This window comes from Phlebotomus papatasi, chromosome 3, assembly GCF_024763615.1.
Source record: "Phlebotomus papatasi isolate M1 chromosome 3, Ppap_2.1, whole genome shotgun sequence".
Taxonomy (NCBI): domain Eukaryota; kingdom Metazoa; phylum Arthropoda; class Insecta; order Diptera; family Psychodidae; genus Phlebotomus; species Phlebotomus papatasi.
The window spans coordinates 47,422,711-47,446,301 of NC_077224.1; the positions used below are offsets into that span (position 1 = coordinate 47,422,711).

At 33.0% G+C, this 23,591-nt stretch overlaps 1 protein-coding gene across 5 annotated transcripts in view; it reads left to right on the forward strand.

The window, feature by feature from the left end:
* LOC129808023 (fibronectin type-III domain-containing protein 3a) overlaps nt 1–23,591 on the forward strand; it is a 191,039-nt gene that overhangs the window by 75,280 nt on the left and 92,168 nt on the right. Inside the window, exons 1-2 of one of the 5 annotated variants that reach the window (XM_055857678.1) lie at nt 1,646–1,847; nt 1,993–2,078. The exons of 1 other annotated variant lie outside the window; for it this stretch is intronic. The gene's annotated coding sequence lies outside the window, so the exon portion shown is untranslated. Of the gene's footprint in view, nt 1–1,645; nt 1,912–1,992; nt 2,079–23,591 lie in introns of those variants that run through there. 3 more of the 5 variants (XM_055857677.1, XM_055857676.1, XM_055857679.1) reach the window with 3 other exon arrangements.

Sequence of the window (23,591 nt, forward strand, 5' to 3'; positions counted from 1 at the left end):
TTATTAAGTTGTGCTAATGAAAGTCAGTTTTGTATAAATTTTGATTTGTAACCATTTGAGACTTCTCTAGCATATACAACCTGAGATGGAGTTTTTCCACCATTTTACTCCGGAGTAGGTTGGTTATCAACGCTAAGACGGCGGTGGACGCATAATTACAAATCTTACACAAAGTTATATTTGTATTGCGCTTTTAAGTTATTGATGATGAAATAAATATCTATCTATCTATCTAAATGATTCTGGGAATATACCGACGTGAAGCTGCAATCAACAATAGAGAAATCCGCAAGTCATCGTGGAGAAACAATAACTCAGGGAAACATATCAACTATCTCCAGAGCTTTCGGCTTATAGAGAGATAGGTTTACGTCTACAAGTCGAAAGCTCTGGTGATAGTTGATGTCTTTCCCTGAGTGATTGTTTCTTCCCGACGACTTCTAGAAATCGCCTCCTGAATACTGAATTAATCACTCATTTTAAACCAACATTAAGGAAGTCCGGAAGTCGTCGGGAAGAAAGAATCACACAGGGAAACACGTCAACTATCTATAGAGCTTTCGGCTTATGAAGAGATAGGTCTACAAGTTGAAAGCTCTGGTGATAGTTAATGTGTTTCCCTGAGTGATTGTTTCTTCCCGATGACTTCTAGGAAATCGATCATTTCAAACCAACAATAAGAAAGTCCAGAAATCGTCGGGAAGAAAGAATCACGCAGGGAAACACATCAACTATCTCCAGAGCTTTCGGTTTATGGAAAGCACGATCTCCAAACCGAAAGCTCTGGAGATAGTTCATGTGTTTCTCTGAGTGATTGATTCTTCCCGACAACTTCTGGGTTTCCCTATTGCTGGTTTAAAATGAGTGATAGATTCAGGATTCGGGAGGTGATTCCTATATGGATATGCAGTTGCTAACGTTCTACGTCACAACAATGGATTAATTAAGTTTGACACTTTGAAATTAATGATCTCCATCGAAGAAAACGGATCGTCCTTCAAAGGTCGAATTCAAGTTTTAGTTTAGAGCCTAAACCTAAAGTGTTTTCTTAGACTCAAAGAGTTCCTTTGGTAAGAAAACAATGATATATGTTGAAATCATATCAATTTTTGTCCGCGTCAACAATTGTGGTGCTACTAAAACTGTATTGGTGTGAAAATATCCATTCTTTTGCTGTGTGCATTAGTTATGTTTAAAAGTATTAATTCTGTTTGATGGGCAAAAGAGAGAATATGTGAGAGCTCTTGGGCTATAAATGCTGAATGAGAAAGATAGCATGAAATTTCAGAGATGGAATTTCTGACTAAAAAAAAGAGAGACCGAATGTTGAATATCTACCAAGAAGTGAGGGAATAATGTTGAATATAGAGGACTGTTTGTGTGGTATTTTGGCGAGGGGAGCCTCTTCCATTCTCTCAACCACACATAACTATGGAAGCTTGGAATTGAATGTGTGGCGAATGGGAGCTTATAAAAAGAGAATTAATACTAAAAGTTTGAAATAAAATGTTTGATATACATGCAACATTTTAACACAACATTTTATATATACAACACATACTGTGACTGGAAGGCGCGGGATGGTGGTGTTGTGTGTGAAACAACATTCCAAAGTTTCTTCATCACCAGCCAAGTGAGGCCAGCCAGCACAAGAGGCAGTAGTGCGATTTTAACTTTCCTCCTAGATGGTTATTTGTGTTTTTCAAGTAATATTTTATTATTGCTTGTATTGAAAAATTTACAACAACAACAACAACAACAAAATCTGTTTAATTTGTCTCTCTACGAAAAACTTTGAAAAAAAAAAACAAAAATTTGACAAAAAGACACTATTCCTAAGAAATAAAGTGCACGTTTTTATATGTTATATACAGGATCAAAAGGAGAAAAGTGGAGAAATCTCCCAATGCAGTGATTTTCCCTTTTTTTAGTTTTTATTTTTTAGTTTTTTTTTAATTTTCTTTTTTACTTTCTATTTTGTTTTCATATAAGTTTTCACAAGTTTAAAGTTTAAAGTTCTTTGTGCTTGATGGTAACGAGAAGTCGTCAACGGATATATACACATAAGAGAAACGAGCGTAAGCATATTGCACTTGGAGTAACAGATTTCTCTGGGTGTTTTTTTGCAAAAGTGAGGAGATGAAGTTGAATTGAGAATTTGCCATAGAAGCAAATATGGAGAAAGAAAAAATTAATAGGAAATTCTCAATTTAATCTTTCAAATTGAAAAGTGATTGTCTTGTGATGTTATGTGCACAAATGTGGACTGGAAAGTGAAGCCTTTGGGCAATCAGGGAAAGAGAGAGAGAGAGAGAGAGGATGAGAGATGTCGTCTCAGCAAGAAAAAGTCCGGATGCAATAATTGAAGAAGTAGACTTGCAAGAGGATTTAATGCACTCGGAAAAAGAAGATTATACATATACAAGAAAGGATATCTTATGTTGGACTTTAAACTACGAAAAAAAATGTAGTGTGTGCAAAGTTGTTGGACATATGCTGAGATAGTGTCAAGTTTGGGAAATGGGAATTACAATAATTCTGACAAGAAATTAAATTAAAAATTTTGAATTAGAAATTTCCGAACCGATTCAAGACCGATTTTAACATAATAGATCTTTTCTTGAATATTTTCTCTTTCCTCCCTCAAATTGAGAATTATTATGATGGTGTATTCTCTCGTATTTATTGTAGCAATAGAAAAAATTGTACAATGTAAGGAGTGTGGAACAATAATAGTTGAATTTCCCACATCCGTGTGATTTTGTGAGCTGTTGAATGTATGCGTTGATTTCTTCAGCAGCAGCACCATTCAAAAAGAAATTTCGCGCAACATTCGAGAGAGTTTCCAATTGGATGTTTGGCGGTGGGGTATATATTTCGTAGAAATTAGAAAGGCATAAAATAATTCAATTTTCAAGTGTTTGGTATTCTTGGTGCTTTCAATAATCTCGATAAATGCGTGCAGTTACATGAAAATTTTACATTTTAATGCACAACGTTTATATATAGTCTTCCTCAAACCTCTAGGGTGCAGGCATCACTTATGGCCACACTAAGGACATATCTCCTTACTATGTTATCACACTTGCACATTAAAATTTTAATATGATTCACATTAATTGTCGCTGGTGAGAGTCCAAATGTGTAATTTGTGTGTTTGAATCATTTTATATTCAAAATTTGATCTATTTGTTGATAAAAAGGTAGACTTGGCCCGCAAAATTTGATATAAATTGATTTATAGCATTAATGCGAAAAATTAATGCGATTTTCTCTTTAATTTTTTAATGTAAAAAATGTTTATGCTTTAGGTAAATTTAAACTTATTTTTGCAGGCCAAGTCCACTTCCTTATCAATAAATAGAAAAACCCCAAATATTAAGTGACTCAAAGACACAAATAACATATTTGGACGCTCACAAGCGACAATTAATGTAAATCACATTAAAATTTTAATGTGCAAGTGTGATAACGCTGTTACAGCTGTTGATCTTTTTGATCAATTAAAGCAACATTTTAAGAGTAATTTTTTTCATGTAGTTTCTTGCGATATATTCAAATGAATTAACTAGGAAAATCCTTCAAACCCCGGAAAATATGTGATATTTCCAACCATGTAAAATTGATAACTTGTGGCCTTATTTACGAACTTATGGCCACTCATGGAATAACTTATGGCCACAATTTCAAATGATATAAAACAAACTTAGTAATAAAATAATTTTAATACAAAAGAAAAGAAAAGGTTTTTTATCAATGTTAGTAGCAGACTACTGACATTGGTTCACTGCATAGTCAGTGGCCAGTAATCCAACATGTCTTTCGTTATGAAAAAGCCACGTTTGGCTGCATGAAGAACCCACCTCACAATATCCTCCACTGACTGTTCTCTTTTGGGCACTACGAAAGCCTCCGGATAAAATTTTTCTCCCGGAGAATTTTCGGACACTTTAATGCATAGTTTGTGTAGGGACTGTGTTACAGCTGAAATGATGGGAATACTTTGGTCGTGGTCTTTCTATTGTCAATGCTTTTCAATATTCCTTGCATCCTTTGAGTTCAATAATACGGCTTGGCTTTTCTTCTTTTTCGGTATTTTCCATTGTCCTAAGAAGTAAAAACAGAAAAAGTTAGGTTATTTACTAGAAAATGCAAGTTAATGGAAAAAATTAGGGGCATAACATTTCCTATGTTTCCCATATGTTTCTAGCGTGCCGAAAAAATTTTTGAGTTTATTAGCTGTTTTCTGTCATTGCAGAATGGATTTGCAAAAGATACTAATACAAAATAAAAGCCGATTTAATAACGAAGAGGCAAACGAAAACCCCAAATTTGAAATCTACATAGTTTTGAAGATATCTCGTGAAATGTGTACGAAAACAGGAAAAAATTTACAATAAAACTGGTCGCATTTTTCAGAGTTAATGTCACCGCCCTGGAAAAAATCAATAAGATCATACGCACTACTTATTTATAAACAATTTTATGTTACAATTTCAACACTTATCTTAAATTTTATTAAATTTTTGCTAGAAAACTCAGATTCACTGAATCAAAGTAACACGACTGACAACTCTCTAAACCAAATATCGCCCTCACAGTCAAATGCTGTGGCCACAAGTTAATAATCTTACCAAATTGGTCATACTTATGACCTTGCCAATATTTTGCATTTCTTGTTTAAAAAATTATCAAAACGAAATGTTCAAAGAAAATATAGTTATTAAGATAACAAGTTTTCAAAAATACTACTAAATATTTTTGATCGAAAATATAGAATTTAGTCATTGAAAATTGTGAGACACTTAGTAAATTTCTTAACGATGTAACGTATATTTGATCGTCGGGCGCATCAATGATATAATTCCTACAAAAGAATTAAAATTCTACCGAAATATAAAAGTAGAGTAAGTGTGGCAAATTCCGGCATAGTTGCATGCAAGCGTCAAAGTCTTAAAATTGAAATGTAATATTTTTAATACAAATTAATTTTTTTCATTTTTTCTTAAGGAGTTTTGCTTCAATGAGAAAAAAACGTGGGTGCGATTAACTTTTTTTCCTCATAACCTTAACACTTTTTATGTGTAAAGATATATCAAAATTTTTTAATGTTAATTTTACACCTTTTTTTAGGGTAAAATTAACATTAAATGGGTAACTTTAAGCCCTAATACACCTAAAAAGCATTTCAAATCAATATTGCAGGGTAAAATAAACATTTCCGGAATGTTATTTTAACTTTATCGGATTTCTCTCAGTGTTGGAACCTCGTAGACAGTTTTGTCGTATTAATTTTTTCTAAAATCATTCTTTAATACATTTTAAAATGAATTAAAAATGTAGACACAGTTTTGGTGGCCTATTTCGGCCACATTCAGTTTCATAGTTCCTTGCCCTTCCGGAATTCTTCCAGTGTCTTTTTCATATAATCTTGTTGGTCGAAGCGACATTTTTTGTTACTTTTTGCATTGTATTATTTCTAGGGTATGTAAAAACTAAAAATTCATGGAAATTTGAGGAACAAAAAAGTGGCCGGAATTGCAAGCTGGCCAGAATTTGGTACACTTTCCCTATATCACTTTAAATTTTTTATTTAATGATAGCAAATCAAATATTCCTAATTCTGTGGTTCTTTGAAATTAATTTGTGGGGAAAAATTGAAGATATCTTCGAAGTAGCCACAAGATTATAGACTGGGCATGAGTAATGCCACCACCCTACATCTCAAAATAAATTTTATTAACCAAAAGCAGCAATCAGAAGAAAAAATCAAGTTGCTATGGGTGTGGAGAGTTCGCGAATGGATGAGAAAAAAAGGATTGCGGGACGATGGTGAAGCAATGTAAATACGGAAAAAAAAGAACACCACTAAAAGAAAAATTTAAACTTTCCGTGTTATGCAAATTCACAAAATTCATTTGAAAGAAATTTGAATAGGAATTGAACAAACAGGTCAGGTAAATTGAAAAGATAAGAGAAAACTTTGAAAACACCTTTTTTGCTGGCCATTTTTATGAGAATTAAATGTTGTAGATTTAATCAATTTAATTTTAATGTCAATTTTTAAATTAGCAGACCGAAAACAAATTCTCAGGCTAGGGCTGTAATGTAATAAACAGAGAGAAACAAACTACCATGAGAGCAATATTTTCTGATTTTTTTTCACACGTTAAAAAAATATATAAATAGACAAATAAATTCTGTTTTCTCTGGTAAAAAATTACAAAATGTTTTTTTTTGTATATTTCCCAATTCTCTTGCATTTTTGTGGTGAGCTTCCCAAGTTTTATTATTATTTTTATTGTAGCACTTGTGTAAATTTTCTCTGTGAAGTTGCTCTTATTTTCTCCTCACGCTCTTGTATTATTCTTAGGTTTTATTTATACTTGTTGCATTTGTTACCTCTGCAAATATCCATTCCTCAAAAGGCTTAGGGTACCATGATAGGGAGTTTATACTACACCAAAGAGATTGAAGAATTAACTAGGGGCCATAAAATAAAATATGCTACATCAACATTAAAATTGAAGAATAACGAGACAAACGAAAAAACAGTACAAAGAAGGGGAATAAAATAAGACAGAAGTTGATGTATAAAATATAGCAATTCTTCCCCACAATACTAACCATTTATGGTAGAGAAGAGATACATATATAATCTCAATAGAGAAAAGAAACTTTTCTTTAGTTTCTTACTAATTTTTCCTACAGCACCTCCATGATTTTTTTTTACGATCCACCACAATGTTTTATACGATGATACAACTTAATACTACAAAAGTCTTCATCTTACAATTAAATTTCATCTCACAATCGCCATTCTTACTGTATAAGCTGTCTATATAATGCAATTGTTGGGTAGGAGAGAAAAAAGCCTATATATGAAGTATCGAAGAGAAACGTATTTTGCTTTGCTAAATGAAATCAAATGCATGGAGAAGAAAGAGTTTCCACGAAGTAAAAAATCCAATATATTTTCCTTGTATCGATACATGAGAGTCTCTCAAAATTTATCTAAAGGAAATTGCATTTGGTGTCGCTCTTTGGAATAATTCCTATTGATTGAATGGTTTTTCACTGAATAATACAATAGGGGAAAATGGGGTACAATTAGCCAGGGGTAGAATTAGCCAGTGGATTTTATCATTTCTCTCAAAATGTAGGGGAAAGTGCTCATGTTTTGCACGGTTCCAAGCTTCATAATGACTAAATTTTTCCTATGTTCTTGAATACATGTCACTCCGCAAAATATTTTAAAAACTAGACATTTTCCCATAGTTTCTAAAATATCGGTGCGATGAGTCAAATTTATTGAAAAACATAGCAAAAATTTAGTCATTATGAAGCTTGGGACCGTACATAGCATGGGCACTTTCCCCTTTTCACTGAAAAAAATATGTCGTAAAATTGTTCGTGTTTGTGAATTCCTATTGAGGACCAGAGGCATGACATTTCTTATGTTTCCCTTATGTTTCCAGCGAGCCGAAAAAACTTTTGAGTTTATTAGCTGTTTTCTGTCATTGTAGAATGAATTAGCAAAAAATAATAATAGAAAATAAAAGCCAAATTAATAACGAAGAGGCAACCGAAAACCCTAAATTGGCAACTTACGTAGTTTTGAAGATATCTCGTGAAATGTGTACGAAAACAGGGAAAAAATTACACTAAAACCGGTCGCATTTTTCAGAGCTAATGTCACCCCTTGGTTTGAGGACTATATGATTTACGAGATAAGTGGCTAGCTCTATTTCTTTGGTCAAACTACTGATCAGAAGAAATTGTTCCCTTTTATCCAAATTCTTACCATCTGCGGGAAGAAAGGATGGGTCGTCTTTACTGTAAATGGATGAAATGGTCGCTAGGAAACCTTCTAAACATTCCAGACTGAAAGGACGTGATAGTGTAGTCTTTGATAACCTTTTTCAGCACCGGTCAAGTTGACCGGGCATGTTAGGAATACAGTGGAGGAAATTTAAATAGGTATTTTTTTCAAAGGGGGTGGTGTGGGTGGGGGGTTGGTCCAACAAACCTAGTTTTATTATGCCAAGTAAAGCTCTGCCCAAGGATCATTTTTATCATAGTGACCCGCACTCACTCTTCTGCGTGCGTGAACACCAGTCGATAATTCGAATTTATGGTACAAATAGGGGGGAAATTTGAATAGGTATTTTTATTTTTTAATATTACTAGAACCGTTCTTTTATAAGAAATTGTTTATATTGATAATAAAATGATCAAATTAGTCTTTTCCTTCAAATTAAACCCTTCAACAGTAAGAAAATTTTATTTAATAACTAGAATTTTTGATTGATAGAGGCCATACGATTTTAAGTAATAAAATCGTTCTAATAAAGGGCTTTAAGGAGCTTGGCTTAACAATACTTGCTATTACTTAGAGGATGAGTAATTCAGGAAACATTATTTACCAATTCGTCAATAAAAAGGACTCCTAGGGACGAAAATAAGGTACTTTAATAGGTATTACCATGTTATCTGATAAGGATTTGGTACAAACTTTTTGCAAAGCTATGACTTTTACGTTACAAACTTCTGAAATACAGATAGGATATTCAAATACCAATCACTACACGTCGCATCCGATGAATCCTGATGGCTACAATCTACCTACAGTGGACAAAATCTCTTAAGAAACTACCAATAAAGAAACAGCATTTTGTCGCTCGCTTGGTATTCAGTAAAAATGAATTTCTATGGATGAAAACTGACGAAATATTATTTTTTCTATTGGAAAAAACTTTAATTTATAACATTCCGCCAAATCTTGTGATAGAAATTCATTTCTCTTTGAATTCCAATCGACCCTCAAAATTATGCTTATTAAATGGCGGTTTCTTCAAAGGTTTTGTGCAATCTAGGCAGATTGTAGCCATCAGGATTGGTCAGATACGACGTGTAGTAATTGGTACTTCAATATTCTACATGTATCTGAAAAGTTTAATAAGGAAAACTCACTGTTTTATAAGAAATTCGTGCTAAATCCTTACTATAAAACATGGTATTACCATTAAAAGTACCTTATTTTCGTCCCTAGGAGTCCTTTTTATTGACGAATTGGCAAATAATGTTTCCTGAATTACTCATCCTCTAAGTAATAGCAAGTATTGTTAAGCCAAGCTCCTTAAAGCCCTTTATTAGAACGATTTTATTACTTAAAATCGTATGGCCTCTATCAATCAAAAATTCTAGTTATTAAATAAAATTTTCTTACTGTTGAAGGGTTTAATTTGAAGGAAAAGACTAATTTGATCATTTTATTATCAATATAAACAATTTCTTATAAAAGAACGGTTCTAGTAATATTAAAAAATAAAAATACCTATTCAAATTTCCCCCCTATTTGTACCATAAATTCGAATTATCGACTGGTGTTCACGCACGCAGAAGAGTGAGTGCGGGTCACTATGATAAAAATGATCCTTAGGCAGACCTTTACTTGGCATAATAAAACTAGGTTTGTTGGACCAACCCCCCACCCACACCACCCCCTTTGAAAAAAATACCTATTTAAATTTCCTCCACTGTAGGTATATAAAGTCTCGTTAGGTTTATTCTTAATAAAATTATATAAGAGATATTTTTCACTTGGATAAATTATCTGCTTTTTTATAAAAGATCGTAAACACATAAACAGTCCTCGTGGCAGATAACGTCACTTTTTCGTGGCAGGCTCTAAAACTACCGACGTTTTTTTCACTAAAACACGGATAATTGGTAAATGAAAAAGTACTATTGATATTCCTAGTAATCACAGTAAACAGACTAGGCTTTTTGCCTTTTTCATTGCTTTTCGAACAATCAATGGAAATGTCAACATGACACCTTCATTTCTTTTCGAATCTGGAACTCAGTGAACGCAGCGCCTCTAGTGTAGAAAAAATGTCGAAGTTGGGAAATAATTTCAGTATAATGCAATATACTTAACTTTATTGTCATGTATTTTCTACTAAACTTTAATTTTACTAATGCTTAGACTCATTTTAAATTCATTTCAAAAGTTTTTACAAGGGTTTTATTAGTAAAAACTCCTTTGTTTTGAATTTTCCTGGCATCAGCTGATTTCGATGATGGTCGAGGAAATTTCGAACTTTGTTCGAATATTGAATTTAAATAGAGAATGTTAATCGACAATGTGATATGGAACTGTCGAGAAAAGAACAATTGACCGGTCAATTGTTATAAATGGTTATATCTACCCGGCCGGGGCACATGTAGGAGAAAATGGGGCACCTTTGAATATGGGACAGCTTTGAAATCGAGATTTTTCACCTGTTTTAAAATTAAATAGAGCATTATCATGATATAATTTAGCTTCTCAATCCATTTGTACAGCTAAATTATATCATGAGAAGGCTCAATTTAATTTTAAAATAGGTGAAAAATCCCAATTTCAAAGGTGTCCCACATTCAAAGGTGTCCCACTTCTTCCTAGGCAATGTGTCATACTTTTTTCATTTTCCAAAAAAATAGTATTTTTATAGCCTTGAACTACACGGTTTCATAAAGTCAATATCCTAATGCTACTTTTAAAACATAAAAACATTAGACAAACTTTATCATTTTCATTTGCTGGCTAAATGTACCCCAGTCTCCCCTAGGATTTTTTAAGTGAGAAAGCTCACTTAAATTTTTCAATAGCGGGAAAGAATATACGAAAATATTTTCTTACCATTTAATGGAAAATTAAGTTGTTTTTGTTCTTTTTTTTATGCACAAAAATGAAAAGCAGAGAAAATGAAGAAAAAGGGTGTGAAAATGTAAATGTGGGTTTTCTCAATGGATGCAAAGAAAAACAGATTTGTGACTGATGATATTTTACCCTATTAAGTGCAATTGTCGAGCTTTTAACATTTGGAGGGCACTTAAAAAAATGTATTATGTAGTAAAGTTGAAAAGAAGGAAGATAAAAAAAACCGTTCATAGAATTCTCTTTTCATTCATTCATTCATCGTATCACAATTATTATCGTGAAGTTTTTTTTTCTCGGCTATTTTGTCAATGAATGAGATAGATTTTTTTTTCTTAAAATTAAATTATGACATTCTTGAGAAAATAGAGAAAGAGAGAGAGAAATAGCAGCAAAAAAGCTTAAAAGTATTTTTAAGTACAGTTGGAAATGACATGATTGTGGGGATTTTTTTTCTTACTAATTTAATACAATTTGAAGTATCGCCTTATCATGTGACAATTATTATTAGTATTGCGTCAATGGGATTTTTGGGGTAGTGGTTATATATATTTATAAAAGGAAAAGCCCAAGAGGTGAGTTAGAAAATAGAGAGCAAGTTGATCTGTTGAGAGGTGAAGTAAGCAAAAAAAAGTCTACGGTGATTGCGTATAAAGCGCTTACGTATATCATTTGTAAAAGTATAGAATGTGGTCAATAAACTGACACCAATTTAAAGAATGGCTCATTCCTCTTCAACATCTAATATACCAGCAAAGAGTTGAAGAGAAGTGGAAGAGAAATATATATGTAGCATGTGAAACTGTACAAAAAGCTCTCAACTTCTCTTGTAAACTCGCTCACCAAAGAGAAGTTGGTGGTGTTATTTTGTACAAAAAGGCGCGCATGTATACCATATGAAAAGAAAGATGGAAAAAAAAGATAGACTTCAATCTCTATGCATGGAGTGATAGAATGTGAGAGGAGAATAAGAAGTACAAGATAAAAAAAAATTGTTCGAACGGTGTGTAATTAATAGTTTTCCAGAAAAGACTCTTAGATATATTGATGGTCTATCTATAATCTAGAATATGGCTGAAGGTCGTGTGGAGGTAGTTATTTAGTTGGTAATATTCTCTTTTTCCCCAACTTGGGCAGAATATGTGACTGATAAAAAAAAAGAATGTTATATAGTTGAGGCATAAAATGTTTGAGGAGAAAAACGCGGAAAATGTCATGAATTAGCTGGAAGAGATAGGGAGTAGGAAAAAAATCTCACATATACAGTAATATCCTGTCACAACTGTTATCGCAATTTATTTCATTAAACACTTGGTGTATTTAAATAATTTAAATTCTTCGTGCCACTTTTTGTCTTCCTCTACTAGAGTTTTCAAAAAAAAAAATTGTTAAATATACATCCCCGGACGATAAGACAGTCTATCAAATGGTCCTAATGCTCTCTGGACTATTTACATAGGGTATTTTTAAATTACAGTTCCCGTCTCATAGATGGTATCGCTTTTTATTATAAAGTTCAAAAATTCCAATTGTTCTATATCTTTATTGACACTTGTCATAATTTTATAAATTTAAATGAATAATAATTGCATTTTTGTCAAGATTGGGAACAATACGAAATAGGTTAAAACGTTAAGATATACTGCACTTTGATACTTTTCATCTCTTTGTATAAGCAAATGATAACGTGATTGGAAATCTTACTTGCGAGAAGACCTTGTTCTTATATTTTAAACTCAAAATAATTTATAAACATTCTCAAAAGTGTCATATAGGGTGGAGTCATCACTTATAATGGCTTCAGACCTCAGTCTTAGCCATGGCTTAAGCGGTCTTCAGACTAGAGGTTTAGCCCAGTTCCCGAAGGTCTCTAATTCCTAAATAGCGAGCAATTTTATAGGTTTTTGAGAGCCTAATAGGTTAATTATTTTTAATAATCCAATCCTAAATAAATTTTTTCAAAAAAAATTATGATTGATAAGGAATTAGAGGAGTAGGTCTGAAGCCCGTATTAATTGCTCTAATTTCTTACGAATTATGACTTAGATATATAGAAAGATAGATAGATAAATTTATTCATCAAAAATGCTTTCGAAGTATAGTTTTGTTTTAATTAGATCCCGTATAGTTTTTAGCGTCCACCGCCGTCTTAGCGTTAGTGACCAACTTCCAGAGCAAAACGATTGAAACTCTCTTTCTCAGGTTGTATAAGCTAGTGGCTTTTTGGCAAAATTTAACTTGGGATTGGATTATTAATGATGAAAGGCCTATTAGGCTCTCTAAAAACGATAAAATTGCTTGCTATATAAGATTTTGAGACCTTCGGGAACTGGGCTAAGATTTTTTCACGTTGTCAATAAGTTTATAACGCCCATAAGTGTTGACTCTACCCTAAGAATTTTCGCCATATTTTCATTAAAATTTCATTAGTAGAGGAACTGTGCCAAATTTCAGGTAATTTCATAGAAATTCCTTGTGTTTCCGGGAATTCTTCCAAAGATTTTTCAAAAGTATCTCATACATAGAAGCACCGCTTTTTTGTTTCTTTAGGATTGTACAAAATTTCGAAATTGAAAAAACTTTTTTTGTTTTTATGATTGTGTATATTAAAAGAAGTGTCCGATATTGCAAGCTGTCCGAAATTTGACATAATTATTCTATTACAAAATTTAATAAGAGAGAAAAATTTTCACATTAGAAAGATTAGAACTATCTCATCAAGTCTGAAAAGTAATTTTATTCAAAGTCAGTGTACAGGAAGGGCTATTTTCAGCAGTAAGACTATATTGTTGTGTGTTTTCTATAATTTTTTTTGAACGTATTCTTACCATTCACAAGTAGAGTTTGAAAAGTTCGAAGATCTTTCTAAAGAACCAAAAAAGAAATATTCTTACTTCTTCATAATTCCGCAAGGTGGATGAAGTACATCCTGTTTGAATTTCGAAGTTCTCAAATGTCAAATTGTGTAGATCTTCACTTTGTTGTAGGGAAAAACACAAAGCAACGACGTTTACTGCTTCGATCCCATTATTTAATCACTTCATAATCACTAAGTAAGTCTTTTGTGAGCTTTTTAGTGTTATGCTTCATAAATTTTCCCCACCTTGCGCGAAAATTTACTACGAAAATTCGAAATTGAATTTGAATTCTTCGAACATCAACGACTTTTTATGAAAGTTCCATTTACCTTTCATCCAAGATACTAATTGGAGAATCAAACTTTACTTGTGTGTATTTGTTTCTCTTTATTTTTTTTTATTTTAATTGAATCTAATAATATTTAATTATATTTATTTTTGTACTTTATTACATATAGCAAAAAAAAATACTGGCTTTAGTTTCGATTTTTTAAATTAATTCAATTTTTAGTAAGGGAGGAGTTGAAGACTCATAAATGGCTGACATTTTTCTAGAACTGATGAAATTCGTAATACCGATATTAGAAACAAACCTTTTGTTCATTAATAATCATTCCTATTTGAGAGCTCTCTGCGGTTGAGGTATTTTCTGTATCGGTTCGAAGGTATATCAGAGAGAACTTACCGAAAAACCTGTTGAAAGTTCGAAAGTTTAAATCGAAGAGTTACACAAAAGTGGACAAGTTCATGAAAAGAATATTTATTTTAATGAAATTGCAATTCAACCGTCAAAACTTGCTTACAAAAGTAAGCAAGTTCATGAAAAGGACATTTATTTTAATGAAATTTCAATTCAAATGTTCTGCTATCCTGAAATTCCACGAAACTACACAAAAATTCACTTTTTGCAGCAAGCGTTGACACTGTTGTTGACATTGTTGACAATTGAAGTGTCAAGAATACCGAAATTCGAAATGGTAGAACAATCTGTGCTAAAGCGACGAGTACGTGAACTTGCATTTTAGGTTTATCAATAATGAACTTGCGCAAAGACAAAGACAAAGACCAACCGCCTCTCAAAAAGTTAGTTTTTCGCGAAAAAAACACCAAGAAAGTTAAAAATAGTGAGAAAAGTTCTCGAAGAGAAAAAGCCGCCCCACATTGACGTCCTGCTGGTGATGATCTGGAACCCCATGAACCACACGATCCCTGAGAAAGACTCTGAAATCACAATTTAGTTGACCACTGAAGAAGATCCACATCAGGATCGAAAGCTTTGGAAAAACCAAGAAAGTGTTTTCATCTTAGGGTGACTAACTTTTCACTGGCAATCACCGGAGACACCTCTTTTGCATTTTAGGCTTCCGGTAGATTTTCGAATAGGTTTGGCCGGCTTTGTCTCTTCGAAAGACTAAATAGAACCATTTTGTCTTTGCGACCCGGTATTTAGGTTTAATCGAAAATCGAACTCTCAAATTATTATTTAGACAAAATTTTGAAATTCTGATATTTATCAAAAGACATTACAATGCTCGTTCGTTTTTCTTGTCCTGGCTGCTACCTTCGTTGAAGCTAAATGGTACGACCTATCGGGTTCGGTGACCCCCTACCCTCTCCATAATTAAACGTTCTCAAGACATGTTTTCTTCTTTTCTGTGCACTTAGTTTCAAAATAACCTTAATTTTATTTTAGGACTGCTGTTCAATAAATTAGAATTGCCAAAAAACTTAGAGACTCTTACAAAATAATTGCTTCCATGAACTTCCATATTGTTTCGTCACAATCAACAATCTAATTCTAAAGTGTTTGAATTTTGTCCTCATTTTCAGTTCAAAGAACAGAGAAGATATAATCCTTTTGTAAAGAGACATAATATAAAAAGAATGAGAATATAACAGAAATTTTGTGATAATTGTTTGACCTCTGCCACAATTCTATATAGACTTTTTTTTTATTATTTCTTTCTCAATATGATTACACTTCTCTCTGTATCACCACACACGCTTCAGAGTTTTTGTCGCAATACAAACTTTTTTTACACCAGCATTTGTATTCCCCATATTTTACCGATTAAGAGAACCAGTGTATGATATGAAAATGTACAATTCATCAAGAGGGTTATCGGTGCTAAAATTATATATATTTTTTAACATCCGTTTGGTATAAAAAGAGATTTTTGTAATTTATGTGATTTTTTTTATTCATGCCTTTTTGCTAAATAAAAATTAAATAATCCAACCCAGTCAGTTGTGCTTCTCTTGGGCATGTTTTTTTTTGCCTCTTGCACATTTCCTCATCTAAATATTTCATTTACGGATGAAGCGTATTTTAATTATAAGAGCACTTTAGAGGTGAAAGAGTGGAAGGAGAGCAGAAGAAAGAATTATTTAAAAAAAAAAAAATGAAAAAAAACCGTAAAGAACCTGCGGAGTAAAATTCAAAACAAAATCAATGGTGCAATAAATCCGCTTTGAGGTTTTATTAGATGCCTGATTGAAGAGCAGAAATTTGTATGGATTAAAGATATAACATCATATGCATACATATATATAAACAGACGGCACATTATCTCAATTACAACAAATAAAATGCTTAAAGTGCCACAATTGTTTAATTTCTAGTCACTTTTTACTCACAATATGATGCGACAGTGTGAGATATTCTAGCCACTTGAGATGCCTATAATGTCAGTCACAGTAATATCAAGTGGATATACAAGACTTTATATCAAAAGATTCGAATATGTGTTGGGATGTAATGTCGTGTGACTTGCTTTGCAATCTAGAACAGAATTCATCGCAGAATTGATAATTGAAAAATTACATCCCATAGCATTTTGATGCACTTTCTGTATTTGAGGGCGGAATAAATGTGATCCCATTGTGAGTGGGTTTGCTTTTTTGCTACGCAATTTCTCTTAACTTGTGCTAAAATAACAAATATGAGCGCATTGTAGATGAAATGAAAATGAATTTGAGGTGAAAATAAGTTTTTCTGATTTCTCAGAAAATATTATATTTAAAAATCTTATTTGTTTGATTTCTGTCTCAGGTTCAGGATATTATGTGTATATTGATTTAAATTATTTGTTTGAAAAGCATGAGAATTTAATTACTGGCTTTTGTTAAATACATTTCAATGGAAATGGTTGAAATAATTTTAAGATGGTTTTGTTGGTATTTCTCAGAATCCTGAACTCCAAGCTCTGAATCACCACTGTGTGACAGTAATAATTACATGCCAAGCAATATAGGTAAACATTTCATTAAGAAATTGTCACCAAACGCATAGCAAAATGTAAGCTTAGGAATATTATTATTTAAATAATAATGTCTTAGTTCAATTCAACTTAATTCTTCACTTAGCAAAAATGGTACAAAAAAAAATTACCTATGTTGTCGAGATTTTTCACCTTAGGGTGTCTACACATTGTAAGCAGTTTTCGTCAAAAATGGCTCTTTTGAAGGAAATCGTCTGCACTGTTGTAGGTAGAAACTTCAAAATTCTATCAAAAATACGATTTTTGACGAAAGTTGCTCCCAATGTGTAGAGGGCTTTACACTCTGGAAAAAAATCTTTTGTCAAATTAACAAGAAAAGTTTGTCAAATCGGTGACCAATTGAATTTTATTGAAAGTTTGTCAAAAAGATGCTTTTCCATATAAAATATAAGAAAACATTTTGTCAAACTTGTGAAAAACATCCTTTTGACAAACTTTGAACAAGATCCATTTGTCCGTTTTACAAAACATTTTGTCAGAGTAGCACACTGTGAGAGAAATCCGAAAAAATTAAAATAACATTCCGGAAATGTTTATTTTACCCTGCAGTATTGATCCGAAATCGGTGCAAATAGTACCCTTTTTAGGTGTATTAGGGATTAAAGCTACCCTTTTTAATGTTAATTTTACCCTTAAAAAGGTGTAAAATTAACATTAAAAAATATTGATATATTTTTACACCTAAAAAGTGTTGAAGTTATGAGCGAAAAAGTTAATCGCACCCCCGTTTTTTCTCAGTGCAAAATAAGGCCCGGCTGGTTGATTCCCTTCCATGTTCGCGGGAAATTCATATTTTCCGCCTCTCCAAGTAGGGTCTTTTAGATTAGACTATATTAGATTACAGTGGGGGCGAGTCCTTGTGGAACCGCTGCACCCAAGCCTCCTTTTGGGCCCATTATGCATCCCCAATTAAGTTAATCCCTGTTAAGGGCAAGATGGTTTAAGCCAGTTTTTAGGATAAACTGCGGATTTTCTTTTCGTTCGTAAATAGCTAGTTCTTCATTTTTTAACCATAAGATAGATAGGGGAGACTGGGGCAAGAAGTCACAAAACGTAAATTTTATTTTTTTACAAGCTACTCGAGCGCTTCAAAAATTTCTAATTAGTGCAGTTTTATAGGAAATTTACCGCTCTACAACTTTGTGAAAGTAATTTTGCTCTATTTTGTAAGGAAATACGTTTATCGAGCCACTTTCTAAAAGGTAATTTTGTGACTATTCTCAAAAAACGCTGGGACAAATAGTACCAGACATTGGATATTATCATATTTTGATTCGCTTCGTTACGGGCTTCCGTAAATTTGAAAAAATACCTAGAGGACATATTTTCATAGAAAATTTATTCATCTACACCTTTGTAAAACACCGTTTTCTCTGCGAGAAAAGTGCGAAAACGAGAAAAGCGCTTTTCAAGCTATTTTAGAAAAAACACACAAAAGACTGCAAATCGTTTGACCAATGCAAACAACAAGCAGCGAGACATGATAAAGACGTTTCTTTTCGCCATAAGACATCAGAAATTGCTTCGCTTTTTTGTTACTTTTTGCTCTATACCATTTGTTACTTTTTACCCCAAGTGGCCATTTTTAATAAAAGGATTTCTGGAGAAAAGAACTTTTGTGAAATTCAAAAATAGATAGCGGATTCGTATTCAAAAAATCCAAATTATTTAGAAAATATTCACCAGTGCACCAATTTTGGAAAATAAATAGGTAATAATTGCTATCTTCTGCAAGGAAAACATTTCAAAAATAGGGCTAAAAATTTCGATACTTTTTATTTTCTAAATTCCTTGTTCGAATTCTAAGAAACTTAAGACATTGAAGAAGGTCTATGGAGGCTATCTATAGAAAAAAATTTGAGCCGCAATATTTTTTATCTTGGAAGATATTGAATTTTGAATTTTTCGATTTGTGACTTTTTGCCCCAGTCTCCCCTAATTATTAACGTATTGAAACGGGATGAGAAATGGTAATCCAACTCTTTTCAAACAAAAAAATCGTATCGTTTGAAGGTTCACTGTGTGCGAACCATTATTATTATTATTATGATTATTCATGTTGAGGTGGTCCTGGGAACAGACCCGGGCACTGCGACAGATCAGTCTATTGTACTCAACCTCCTTGTTTGTTAGAGCTCTATTTTGGCGCCCTTAATAAAGGACAGTAAAGCAGACAGAGTCGCCCAGTGATATCCTCCGCTATATCCCAAATGCGAACCATGCCTACATTCCCCTACATTGTTCAGTTTACAAATTTATTATTCAGTTTACAATGTATATTGGAAAATGTCCATTCAAACGCTTCAATCATTTGCACCGGACGGGACTCGAACGCACAACTGTGACAGTCGAGCCGGGGGTCACACCGCCCAAGAGCCGAACGCTCTTACAAATTGCACCACGGACCCCTTTTTTTGCTCAGTAGAACATAAAATGTTTTCAATATTTTTCACTTTCAATCTTGCGGAAGCTTGATTGATTTATATTTACAGAAAATAAATTGATAAGGATTCTCCGTAATTGGCATCCTTTTCTCCCGTATTAGGGTACTGTTTTCTACCGCGAATGGCGCTGGCAACTATTCCTAATTTTTAGTTCTCAAGTTTTTAGTCGCAAAGTTCAATCAGAGTAAGTGCATCAAATTTCGGACAGTTTGCAATTTCGGCCACTTCTTTTATTCTTCAAATTTCCTTAATATTTAGTTTTTGCATACACTAAAGACATTATACATTGCAAAAAAGGTGTTTCTTCGGCGAACGAGATGATATGAAAAATACTGTAAGAAATCCGGAAGGGCAAGGAACTATGTCTAAAATTTTATTCATTTTAAAATGTATTAAGAATTATTTTAAAAGAAAACAAAGGCGATAGAATACTTACAATGTTCCAAGAAACACTGCTTGAAAAGGCTTGCACAGCTTGGTAGGGAAAGGAGCCCCACCTTTAGACAACTCAATTTTTTTTATGTTCTAAATGGATTTGAACTATGGCACATTAAAAACGTTTTGAAAAAAATGAGTTGTTCGAAGCTTGAATCGTCCGAAGGTAGCGTACTTTTCTCCTACACTTACCCTACTAGTAAATGAGATTAAACAGTCAGCCTAAAATCTGTATTAAGTTCTTTAGGTTGTGTATTTAAAATGACTTTTCTAGTTTAACTAGATTGACGTAAAGGACGTCGAGTTCAATATATTCATCTTATGAATATTATAATTATTCATCTCCGGGGATGTATGTTCCCATATTAATCACCTCACACTCTGACTTTTTTTTCGTCCTGGGTTGTTTCTTGTCATGGTCTTTCTAAATTTGTGAATTTATCGAAGCGTTCTTTTGGGGGATAAACTATATTCAACTGCTGGGGATGGAGGGTGTAACGATGGCTGAGTATGAAGTTGATTGACTTGAAATGACAGATTGGTCATAAAATTTTATAGAGAAGACATTGAGTGAGATGAAAAAGTGCACTTAATGCTGAAAAGCATAGAAGGAACGAGATGATGGCTAAAGAAGCAGAAAAAAAAGAAAAAATGGGAAAATATGCAGTAAGATCGGTAGATTTTAGTCCCCGCGAACATGCTGTACATTCTCTGTTCTCGTTTCTTTGGTATTTTTTCCTTTATCTCCAAATGCCTGAGACTGTTGAAGTCTCTTGCAAAGAGGAGGAAATTGTGGTGGTAATAAGATGAGATACAACACCATCATCATCGCCTCTTTCAACCTTGAATGCTATGTCGTTTATTTGTAACGCCCATAATAATTATTAAATGCACTACCAATCTTAAAATCGTGGCGCAAGTAGCAGAGAGTCCAAAAAGAAGCATAGCAACAATAATCAGAAAAAAAAGAAAGATCATAATGGCAATAAAAAACAAATAATAACTAATAATATCGCAATGCTCTTGGTGTTTCTTTTTTTTATGAACTGTACGTATGGTCGAAATAATTGAATGTACCATTGCAAGTGTAGGCTCTAGATAGACGGGGGGCTTGAAGTTAAAGCGACATGATGATGAAAGATATTAATTGTTAATTTATGTCTTTCATATTATTCAAGTCTATTTTCCATCTGATTTATTGGGGAGTTCTTCTCTTCAGTGAATGTGCTATTTTGAACGTTCTTGGGAAATAAGTGAAAGACAAAAAAAAACTGGATATGAAATAATGCATGAAGTGAATCGAATTGCGAGAAAGAAGGACAAGTCTCTGTCGAGACTCCAAAGGCATTTAATTTGATGGATTTTGCAGAGAAGACCAGAAAAAAAGTCCATCAATTTAAATGTGTCGTGAAGGTCACATTCAACTCCATGCAAAAATTGCGAGATATTCTTTCATGTATGTATATATACATTGTACCATCTCTTTGGCCACTTTATTGACTTCTGTTAAAGGAATTAAGTGAAAAATATGATTAGAGATGTGAGATTTTTTTTTTGTCATGCTCAAACGATATTTTACTGCAAATATTTCCACTTAAAAGTTCTCTGTGCTCGTGAACAAAATGATTCTTGTTTTTTTTTTGTGTGTTCGTCGTGGCTCATCTTCAACAAGTTGCTGCCGCGACAGTCAAGAGAATTTGCTAATTTTCTGACTGTGTGGCCGCTGTTGATTGGACAACAATCTCTGAGTGTCTTACTGATTAATGTAGGATCACTGTACGACCATTAAAAAAAAAAGATGCTCAAGTGGGTGTTGGAAAGAGATGAAAAGACAGGCACACACAATTTACGAAATATTTTAATTCAATTCTCAACTGGATTTCTCTCGATATAATTTGCCTTGTGACATTTTCAAAGTAAATAACAATATATTCGGCGGGAGACAACACAGTGGATGAATAAGAATTGCTGAGAATTGATTAAGGAGGCGATACTGGAGGAGACAGAAATCTTCAAAGAGCTTTCGGTTCTTTACACTGAGACAAATCCAAAAGAAAAATTTGATTTCAAGACCTGTAGCAGCTAAAGTACTCTTGTTGATGGGGTTGTAGTACCCATTCGGTTTTTAAATTACTTTCTCTCCCGAAGTATACGCTTAAGTGTTGATCACTTTGAAAAAATCGAATTTTGAGGAAATTTTCGACCTCTTGCATGGGATTTTACGCTTAAGAATTGCGACAATACTTTTATCCAGGGGGTGACATTAGCTCTGAAAAATGCGACCAGTTTCAGTATAATTTTTTTCCTGTTTTCGTACACATTTCACAAGATATCTTTAAAACTACGTAGGTTGCCAATTTGGGGTTTTCGGTTGCCTCTTCGTTATTAAATTGGCTTTTATTTTGTATTAGTATTTTTTGCTAATTCAGTCTACAATAACAGAAAACAGCTAATGAACTCAAAAGTTTTTTCGGCGCGCTAAAAACATATGGGAAATATAGGAAATGTCATGCGCTTTTATCAATGGGGGTCCGGAAATCGTGGGAAGTGGAAAATCACTAAGGGAAAGTGCATCAACTTTTTCCAGAGCTTTCGGCTCAGTGTCCAAGCCTTCCTCAGGGGTCAAGTCTTCTGTGGACTGTTGAAAAAGATCAGTGCGAACAAAGACTAGTTCCCTGATACCACGAAAATCCCGAGAAGAGAAATGAAAATGTAAAAATTTGTTACTGCCTGGAGTAGTGAAAATTGCTAAATTAGTAAGGAAGTGTCACCATTCTCTATATAAACCCGGTCCAAATAAGTCTGACCAAGTTTAACGAAACACAGAGAAGGACTTGAAGACTTGACCACTGATAAAGGCTTGGAGACTGAGGCGAAAGCCCTGGAAAAAGTTGATGCACTTTCTCTGAGTGATTTTCCACTTCCGACGAATTCCGGATCCCCATTAATAAAATTAGTTTCACATGGATTTTTCTTTATAATGGCAACAATACGACTCAAATAATGTCAACGCGTTTGATTTTTATATTTTTGCAATTTTGGTTGTAGTTACTTTATTTGTTAAAAGTTGTCTTACAACAAAAATGGTTTTAGAATCAATATTTTTTTAAATGGTATTTAAAATATTTAGAGGTTGACACTATTGGAGTCGTACTGTATTTTTTCAGTTAATTACTTTGAAAAAAAAAAGAACAATAGAGTCTTAACTGTTTTTGGAAGATACTTTGTAATTTTACTAGTCGAACACTTGTAACAAAAAACTTTGAAAGTGTCACGTAGGTAAATAAAAAAAATCGTTTCCGCTTATTACAAAGAGTAGTTGAAATATACTTGTTTATTGAAAATAAAAAAAAACTTAAATATCCAGTCTATTTAAAAAGAATTGTGAAAATAAGGCTGTAGTGAAGCTAACTTATAAAAAAAGGAAAATATTGTATAGGGAAACTGGGGGAATATAAACATGGGGTATTTGTAGACAGTTATTGTTACTCACAATAACTTTTGTTTTGTAAACATGTTTTTGACATATCAATGAGAGTAAGTGAGATCTAGATCTATAGTTATCTCGTTCACTCTTATAGGAAATTTTGAAAACAAAAGTTATTGTGCGTTGTGCATAATGCCCAACGCACCACAAATTTTGTTAGTAAACATGTTTTCAAAATTTCCTATAAGAGTGAGGGAGATAACTAGATCTAGGTCTCACTCACACTTATTAAAATGTCAAAAACATGTTTACAAAACAAAAGTTATTGTGCATTGGCCATAATGCCCAACGCACAATAAGTTTTGTTTAGTAAACATGTTTTTTGACATTTCAAAGAGAGTGAGTGAGATCTAGATCTAGTCATCTCGCTCACTCTTATAG